Genomic DNA, 10,828 nt, shown 5'->3' on the forward strand with positions numbered 1-10,828 from the left:
TTAATTGTGAATATATATTTTATTTTAGTGAAGACATTATCATTTCATTGTTGGCATAATTGGAGAGCACTTACATACCTACAATGTTGAGGGATCAGTTTGCAAAAATTAAGTGTCATGGACAAATAATTACGTAGAAGATAAATACATTTTTTACGACAGGTGAAATTAGAGAAATATTTTTGTTTTCGTCCACTTTGGAAAATCATGGACATGGACAAAAAAATTCCATGGAAGATAAATTAAATTGAAGGGCGTTAAATATTGTACAGAACTTGTTTTCGTCTTTTACTCCTTACAAACTTCTTCACTTTGTTGTGATATAAGTTGTGGGATAATTCAATTATTTCTTCGGGAGTCATGCAGTTTATACACCTTCTAAATCTTTCTATGTTTAGAATACCTTTAAGGTCTTCCTTAGACAAAAGACATACTAAGATGATTCTATTATTCTTCGCAGATTTTATTATTCTTCGCATTTAGAAATAAAACATTAATTCAAAATTTGATCCTGTAGAAGGACGAATCTCCTGTTGAAAACGCTTATCATCAAGAATGCGTATAATTTATTTAATGAATACTCAAGTCAGAAGCCCAAAACATTATTTGTTATACCATCCACAATTCTAGGGAGGATATATTAACTTTTTCATTCCATTTGTAACTCCTCATAATAGACCCTAGACCACGCTATCTTTCGAACTAATTGAGATAGAAGACTAAAATTTTGCATGCATGCATAGTTTACCAGTAGGCAGGTTAAGTTCGGAAATGGGCCATGTCGGTCCGCGTTTTCGTATAGTCCCCATATAACGGTACCTCCCGATATTCGGAATTTTCATGATTTTACAACAGTATTTATGGGAATTATTTCAAATGTTATATTTAAAGTTCGTAATGGGTACTACAGCCTATGACAAACATTTTTGTATGCAGGTCCACCTCTTCGTATAGCCCTATATATCGATACCTCCAGATATTCGGTATTTCGATGATTTCAGAAACATTATTCACCGGAATCGTTTCAAAATTCATGATTTTAGCGACATTATTTATTGGAATTATCATGTTTCGTATTTGAAGTTTTATGCAGGTCCATGTCTTCATATAGCCCCCATATGACGGTACCTCCGAGTATTGAAGTTCGTAATGGGTGCTACAGCCTATGACAAATTTTTTTTGTCTTCGTATAGCCCCCATATTATGGTACCTACCGAGTATTAGTATTTTTATGATTTGTTCGACATTGTTCACCGGAATTGTAACAAATTTCGTATTTAAAGTTCGTAATGGGCACTACAGCCTATTACAAAAAATTCGTATGTAGATTCACGTTTTCGTATAGCCCCCATATAACGCTACATCCCGATATTCGGTATTTCGATGATTTCAGAAACATTATTCACCGGAATCATTTCAAATTTCGTATTTGAAGTTCGTAATGGGTACTAAATGCTATGATCAGGTCCACGTCTTTAAGTTTTTTTTTTTTTTTTTTTAATTTTTCAAGTTCCTTCCAAATGGTGTAGGGTATTAAAAGTTCGGCCCAGCCAAACTGAGCTGCTTTTTTACTTGAATTGATATTAAATAAATCGGATCATATTTATATTTTAAAATAATTATCCCAGAAATCGTGAAGAACCCGTTTGTAATTGTCATAAACGAATGAAAAAAAAAATGCAGTTAAAGACCAGCTTGTCTTGAATCACGTTGATGTAATCAGTGGCGTATTGAAAACCATTTTGAGCTGATTTGCCATAAATTATTATTTATTGAAATTGACTTTTTAAAATATGTTAAATATAAAATTCCGAAAAAAGAAATATTTGAAATTCGTATTAGACAAATCGAATGAGGATTCAAGGAGTTAAGGTGAAAGTATATAAAAAGCTTTTTTGACTGCCTGAAGTCATCGGCTGGCTTCTTCGTAGAGGAACAAAGGAGTTTTAGGTTGACCTAGTTTGATTTCGGCCCTAGGCTCCTTTATTCTTTTCCTAAGAAGCCAGCCGATGACTTCAGCCAGTCAGAAAAGCGTTTTACATATTCTCACCTTTACCGCCATAAGCACTGTAAAATGTCATGAGATCTAGCACTTGTTTTAATTTGAGAAAAAAAAAACATAGTATTTTATTTAATTACAATACAAAATGTTTGTTGAACTTCCCTCACGTATGTTTAATGAAAACAATAACAAAATCATTGACTCTTATCAAACTATTTCAGGGTCTAAAAAATTTTGTATAATTCTTACATCTTATTTAAGAGAATTTTTTATCAGTTGATACTGGCGCTTCTTCGCAAAGTGACAAAGATTAGACTTTAAAAGCTAGACAACATTTACTCAATTAAAAGAATATTTCAAGAAATAATGGAAATACTTTTTGAAAAAAAAAAAAAAATAATAATATTTAAAAATGCAAAAATAGGTCCCGAAACCTTTCCTGGCAGAGGAGAAATGTGGTTCCCGTACGAATATAGTTATGAAATCTTGAAAATTTCGAAAACGAAATGTTAGTTTGGCTCGCTTCCAAAATCGAAATATTTAAGGTATTTCTAAAGAAAGCGTTTTAGAATTAAATATTTTGCATACATTTGCTGTTGCGACGCTGTGAAGCAAATACTTTTTTTTTTTGCATGCGTAGCAACTGAAGTCTTGGAAGTCAACCTTCCTTACAGATTCTGGAATGACAAAAATTACCTTTCTATTACTTTGTTCATTTTATGAGAAATCTTGCAGAAAATTTGGTAAAATTTGGAAACGTCATTCAAGATATCAAATTTTTATTATTTGTTTTCTTGTTGTACTCATGAGCCTTGCTAAGTTATCCAAAGACTTCAATGACTGTGGTGTGGGTCATTTGGAAAATTTTCTTTCCCCATTTCTTTCTCTCTAATTATAAATACCTAAATCTGCCAGACATAATCATTAATAGCAAATAGACCATATTAATTCTCCTTAAAATATTGCCCCGATATAAAAATATCCTCGATGTTATATATTTTTATACTATCGCAGAAAAAATGTCATCAACCCCAAATATAACGTTTTTTTTTTTGTAACACTTCTTGAGAAGAGCTTTAGCCGATGGTCGCTCTCCGTATTAATATACCGTGGCATCAGAATAAATGCAGAATATTATCACAAAAATATTCTCGAGGGTGTACTAAAGCCTTGGGCACACAAACATTTTGGCCGCAGACCTTTAACATTCCAAGAATGGTTACAAAATGAGGTTCCTCGCTTCATTTCCAGCGCACAATGGCCGCCAAAATCTCCTGATACCAATCCATTGGACTATTGTGTCTGGAGTATTTTGGAAAGCAAGCACTAAAATATACCGAAGTGTCGATCACCTGAAGGAAGCACTTCGCCGGGAATGGGCCAAAATACCGTAGAGCAACATTCGGGCAGCGTGTGACGGTTTCATTGGCCATATGAAGGCCATAATTCGTGCCAAAGGTGACCAATTCGAACAAATCTAAACTTATTCTAAAATGTGATGCTATTTCCGATATTTTTTGCTTTCATTCAATAAAAATTAAAAAAAAATTGAAAATTATGGCGATTGACTTTGTTGCAGTTTTTTTTTTTATCTCACTCTGTAGGACCAAGTTTTGGTATAGACCCCCTTATAAAATTTGAAGTTCGTAATGGGTACTATCTCACACGACAGAAAATTTCCTTGCCTTCGTATAGCCTCTATATAATGTTATCTCCCTTGGTGTTTGGTGATCGTAATAGGCATCAACATTTCTGCCAGATAATTGACTGTAGATGTCCACGTTTTCGTTATTCGGAATTTTTTAAATTAAAGCGGCATTTTTCAACGAAATTTTTGACATTTTTAAAAGATCCTTTCAAATGGTGGACGGTATTAAAAGTTCGTTCCGACCAGACATAACCGATATCTTGAGTTTCCCAAAGCAGATGTTTTTCCTGCAGATTTGGATATGATAAAAGTTTCTCTCAAGGCTTGTAAAATATCACGATTTCGACCCAATATTCCACTTATAATTGTCTTGGCGAAAATTTACAATTATTTTGTGTTGTAAATTCTGAGAATATTCAAAATCACATTGCCCGCAATGTTCGAAATGCGAAGCTATTCTGATTTAATTTCTTATTATGGATTTTATAATAGTTTTTTTTTTCACAACCAAATATTTAAACATAAAATAAATATGTAATATTTTAAACAATGTTTTCAATGTTTCTGAGATGAATACTGTACGAATCTATATATATAAATGAAAGTTGTGTTAGTTACTACGCTTATAACTTAAGAACCGCTGGACTGATTTTAACGATTCACACAAATCCTGAATTGTCTCCTCTCCGAAAAGGATAATATCCAAAAAAATCGCGTAAAAATGTGATATATTAACATTTTCATTTTGACTTTTGAAATGTACAATAGTAATGTTTTATTTTGCATGATTTTTTTACATTTTGACTTACTTTTTTCTAATGTACATTTGTAGTGTTTTTTATTATATTTTTGAATTTGAATATTAATACCAATTTATTTAATTGACTTGATTTCTTGAGAACTGAAATTGATGGCGGGTTACATGGAAGTGTAGTACTAAATTATGTGGTGGCGAAACGGAATAGATGATATCGAAATAATTTAACGCGGTCACACCAAAGTTAAAAGTAATTACTTTTTCAAAATCGTTAAAAAGAAACACGAAAAAAGAGATCTCATTGCAACAATTCTCAAAACGGGAAAATATCGAAAAAAAATTCCTATGGAATTGAATTTTTAAATAAAAGTACATTCTATTGACAAACTTTGTAAGGATCTTTAAACAGTTGCTGTAAAAAATCAGCGAACAAGTTAAAGATTTTTTCAATTTGTTATTCTTCTTTTGTCAATTTTTTTCAATTTGTAATATCATATTGAATTCAGTGGATTTTTTGTGAACAAAATAAAGAATAATTTTTCACTATATACAATTTTTCACCAAAAAAATGAAATAGGTGCGAAATACGATGGTAACTGACATCTACCTTTCAACACCAGGGCCTACATCGTGCTTCAGCTGGAAGATGCACAGACATTTAAACAAACAAAAATGACCGAAAAAGACTAATGGGGCTTATTTCAAAGCGTGGCCCTACTTCTTTCATGTGACAATAATCCGTCCAATGAGAGCTCAAAATGCAAAAATTTTTGGGAGTACAATTAGTAAAATACCAAATATAAAGGGTGCAAAATAGTAGAGCGAATGGGACTTTTAGTAAGAAAAGGATTTATATCCTTCCAAAAATTCTGCCTGAACATTTAAGATACCTTAAATCGCTTTAGCAGGTCATGATATCGATCATAAATAATCATCGTATGATTTAAGCCATTTTTGGAGCCTTCGCCATTTTCTTCTATTTTTGGCCCTTATTTGGCATCTTTGTTTCTAAGGGGGGTAGAGAACCTCTTCGCATAAAATTTTCGGAGTAGGGCCCATATTGGTCTTGACCACTAAAAAATTTTATTTGTGCTACCCTGGGGTAAGCAACCATCGTACACATAATTGCCACATAGAAATCTTTGCATGTAAATATTATATTGGTTGGGAACGTAGATTTGGGATATACATCTATATGAAATAAATTGTGAAAACATGAACAAATTACAAATATAAGAAATTAGCACGGGACCGAATATTTGTTGAATCGTCATTAAATTATACTATGATGAAAAATATGGACTCCAACTTACAATTTAAATGGCAAATAAAATTAATTCCCATCTTACGGTAATGGATGTAAAATAGCTATATTTTTGATTTGGCCTCTATTTGTCATCTTGGATTATAAGGGGTGAAGAAAGTTTTCAATGTAGGTCGATGTTTCGCATTTTCCCATATTTCAAAGGATTTGGCTAAAAATGAGTATTTGGGGATGAAAATCTTACACAAAAATTTCAACATATCTACAAATTTTAGGATTTTCTCCATGTAATAGTATCCCCTCAAGTCCACCTTTTGGCGGACAAACAGACCGACATGGTTAGGGGGACTTATGAGGACTCTAATGCACAATCTGAGGTGTTAATGGGTTCAAAAAAGTAATTAACTTTGCCTATTCTTAAATCAATTAGCCCTCAATTACGAGTTGTACAAAGTACAGTAAATTCCAAATTACTGCTCATTTGACTAAAAATTAAAAACTAATCGACCAGTACGTGAACATTTATAACATTCATATCTTTGAATAATCATGGTTTGACAAATATGCATAATAGACAAAAACTATGGGCCGGCAACGCGGACCGGGCCAGCTAGTTTATTATAAACAAATGCATTATTCTTAATGTGTAAAAATTATTTATTTTTATTTTAATTTGTAAAACAAGGCCCAAAAGACAATATACTCTATAAATGTTACATCGATTTTCTTTTATTTTTTAACTTGTTTTAACATTTTCTTACACCTATCCTGCAACTTTTATATTAAAGTTAAATGATTTATTAAAAATTATTAAAATTAAGTACTAAATTTTATCTGTTTCTACTTATAAACTATTTCCTAATGTTCTTCCATAAAATTTTCAAAAACTAAGTATTTACTAAAAAAATTGTAACAAAAATTATAAAAATAAATCCCGGTCAATATTCTTTGTTATATATTTTCTGTATATTGTAAAATGTTTCATGACACAAAAAATACACAATTTAAAAAAAATAAAAAAGAATGAATGGAACTGCTAAATTTTTTGTAATGAAGTAAAAAATATATAAATGTTTTAACAAATATTGAAATAATATAAAATTCTTTAACTCTTTCGGAGGAAAAGTTTAGCTAATAAATCATTAATAAATGTCAACATTTCTGTGCATGCTTAAAACTAAATCAGTGTATATTTCATAATTGTATGATACATATACATACATTTGTATATAAATGTGTGTATCGATGTTTGACATACTATACACATATATATTATTATGATATTGAACACCTTTTTTTAGATGTTGTTTTTGTATTATATTAAAAGACGAGAAACGATAAAAAAGAGACACTACAATAATTAACTAAACTCAATTATATTAAAAAAAAAACAATATACTATACAAAAATATATACAATAACAACAAGAAGTATTAAAAAATAAACACTTGCATTAATTGGAATTTTTGGGAATTATCAATGGTAAGGTAAGCTGATTTTAAAATTGAAATATTTTGGTAATTACATTTAATTCGGAAGACTTTAAGTCGAAGACTTTCCTAACCAATCCATCACTTATTAAGACTTTAAGAGACGTCCAATTCAAATAGATATAATTAATTAGAATAAAAAATTTAGAAAATGTTTTTGATAATTAAAAAAGTTATAGATAATATAAAGTACAGGGTCAGATAAAAAATTCAACAACAAAGTCAAACGCCCTAATTTTTACATGTTTTTTTTTAATTTTATTGAACGAAAGCAAAACATGTCGGAAATATCATCAAATTTTAGAATAAGTTTAGATTTGTTCGAATTGGTCACCTTTGGCACGAATTATGGCCTTCAAACGGCCAATGAAACCGTCACACGCTGCCCGAATGTTGCTCTGCGGGATTTTGGCCCATTGCCGGCGAAGCGCTTGCTTGAGGTCATCGACACTTTGGTGTTTTTTAGTGCCAACCTTGCTTTCCAAATAGTCCAACGGATTGGTATCTGGAGATTTTGATGGCCATTGCGCGCTGGAAATGAAGCGAGGAACCTCATATTTGTAACCATTTTTTGGTTGGCGCGTGCTGAGTGCGGTGGTGCTAAGTCCTGTTGGAATGTCAAAGGTTTGCGGCCAAAATGTCTGCGTGCCCAAGGCTTTAATACACCCTCTAGAATATTTTCGCCGTAATATTCGGCATTTATTCTGATGCCACGGTCGATTAATACGAGCGGAGAGCGACCATCGGCTGTTATGGCTTCCCACACCATCACCATGGCCGGCGCTTGAGTTGTGGTGGCCAACCAAAGGTGCACACTTTCAGCTGACCTCTTTGGCAAGTAAACACGATCATTTTGTTTGTTTACAAACTGCTGGACCTGCTGGACAACGAATGTTTACTCATCGGAGAAAACCAAATTCGGCAGTTCACTGCTTTCGGCCAAGCGAAGCAACTTTTTAGCTCCTTTGAATCTATTTTCTTTCTGTTGCGCTGTAAGTTCTTGCACTTTTTGGAATTTCAATGGCTTTACCCCGAGCTCAGTTTTCAATATTTTCCAAATGGAATATTGCGATGTATTACGAGCCATTTTTCGGCCACTGCGACGTGGATTTCGATCAAGTCGCTTCTTTACTTTTCGAACCATTTCTGCAGATATTGCTGTTTTCTTGCATCCACTTCCTTGACGTCGGCCTACGCTACCAGTGTCACGGTAACGAGCCATGAGACACAACGAGTATGAGACACAAAAGATTTATTTACATTTAAATGCTGGAGTGCTCTAACGATAGCCACTTGTGGTTTTCCAGCCAAATATAAAGAAATCACACTATCACGCTTGAATTCCATCACGAATAACTTTTTTCGGTCCAATTCTCTCCAAAATGCTGTCACTGGAATAATTTTGACAGCTGTCGAACGAGTTGCTTAGAAATGACAGCAGTCTGAATTTGGTTGCAGTTTTTTCATCTCACCCTGTATAAGTCATTTAATTTAACCCAGAAGCCATCAATTGTCAAGACTTATGATATAGAGTAATTGATTAGATATTAATATCACAAAGAGTTATTTCAAAAATTTACTGGATAAACGAATCATGCAATAACACGATGGTAGGTCAGATTGATAAAATATAGGAAATATAAATGTAAAGCTAGAGTCTTTCCACAATATTTTAATACTTTCCACAATAATTAAGTCGGAAAAAATTAATGGAACTTCATGGATTTTTTACAACATTAAATATCTAGGGTTTTTTTCATCCCAAAACGTATAAAGCTGCCAACAGGGTAGAATTAACAAAGTAAAGTACATCCGAATAAGCATATCCATTTCTGTATTTTCTGCAACTTATATTGTCAAATTTTACTGCCTTAAAAACAGGTTTCCATCACTGATCTGACAATATGATGTTAAAGGTAAAATAAATCAAGTTAAAAAGGTAAAGTAAAACAAGTTAAAAACAGCTTATGTTCGATTATTTAAATATACTTTAGATTATTCAAATATTTAACCTCTTATATTGTCCATTTCGTATCGAACCTAAATTAGTTTGTGTAAAGTTTGCGACGTGCTAGGTTTGGACTATAATGACTGCTTCCCCTTCACCTTAAATGAGATATGTGATAATTTTTAGAAAAGATGAAAATGTGCGTGTTATATCAGATATAGTCCAACGAAGTATTCCACTTTTCATACTTCTTCTAATACAAATAAAAATATTGGGATGGTCAAAATTTAAAAAAAATCGAACAATGGTATCCAATTTTATGTGAAATCATAAATTGCCTATTCATCACAGGTTTCTGGTGGAGAGAAATATTTAGATATCGTAAGTTGTAAAGAATCATCGACTTGTTTCGTAAGTTATGACAGATAAAAGTATTGAAAATTGTAAACTTTTGTGGGTGAGGTACCATAAGGGGTTCGCAGATATATATCATCTTCACAAGAGATCTTGTGCTACAATAAATGTTTGTATGTGTGTAATTTGAAGAGAATTGAATGCTTATTACGCTTTCCTTGAACATTATGTGGGGGAGGTACCAAAAGACATGATCCGATCTCTACTATCTTTGTAACAGATCTTGTGTTAAAGAAAATATTGAGATATACAAGTCTGAAAGCAATCGGATGTTAATTTCGCGTATTATCTGGTACCTCCGCCACAAAGGGGAGGTACCAGTTGAATGAACCGGTATATCACATCTTCACAGCAGATCTTGTGTAAGTAGAAATAATAAGATGTGTTACATACGAAGAGAATCGCATGCTTATTTCGGATAGTATAATCGTTTTGGTTATTCAAAAGTTTGACCCTTTGTTGTGGAGGTACCAGAAGGAATTGTTTGATCTCTACCATCTATTTAACAGATCTTGTGTTGATGGAAATATTGAGATGTACCAAGTTTGAATGGAATCGCAAGTTAATTTCGCGTTTTATGAGCTTCATGAATTTTCAAAATGTCGACCATTTGTGGACGAGATACCAGAAGGTGTGGACCGACATATTCCATCTTCACACCAGACCTTGGGTTAATAAAAATATTGGGATGTGTATAATTTTAAGTCAATCGGACTGTTACATCACATTTTATAAAATGTATAATTATTAAACATTTTGATAGTTTGTGGGGGATGTGGGCCGGAGTGGATCGGTATTGTCCATTTTCGCACCTCTTTCTGTGATGTAAAATATTTTTTTTTTGAAGATTTCGACCTTTTGTTGGGGAGTTACCGGAAGGAGTGGACCGTTATTGCCCATCTCTGAACTCAATCTAAGTTTGATAATAATATTACGATACACACTTCCTCCGAGAGTTATCGTGCGCAGCAGTTAGCCAGACAGGAAAATAATAATAATGAAAATAAAAAAGGGTGTTAGTTTCCGGAACAAGTCATTGGCTGCATTTTTCGTAAAACAACAAAGGAGTTTTGGCAGGCCTCAATTAATTTCGGCCCATAATATGAACAATTTAGAGAAAAACGTTATTTCGGTAGCTGATGTAGGATATACCACTGAAGAAAAACTTTGAGGCTGACATTCGGTCTTGAAGTTTGTCTGAGGTTAAAATCTTTAACTTTTTTAAATACTGTTCTGTTCTAGAACCTGCAAGAGTCCACTAGTTTTGTAACTTTCTTCGATATCATAAAGCGAAAATAAGTTATG

Source organism: Musca domestica, unplaced genomic scaffold (assembly GCF_030504385.1).
Source record: "Musca domestica strain aabys unplaced genomic scaffold, Musca_domestica.polishedcontigs.V.1.1 60, whole genome shotgun sequence".
Taxonomy (NCBI): Eukaryota; Metazoa; Arthropoda; class Insecta; order Diptera; family Muscidae; genus Musca; species Musca domestica.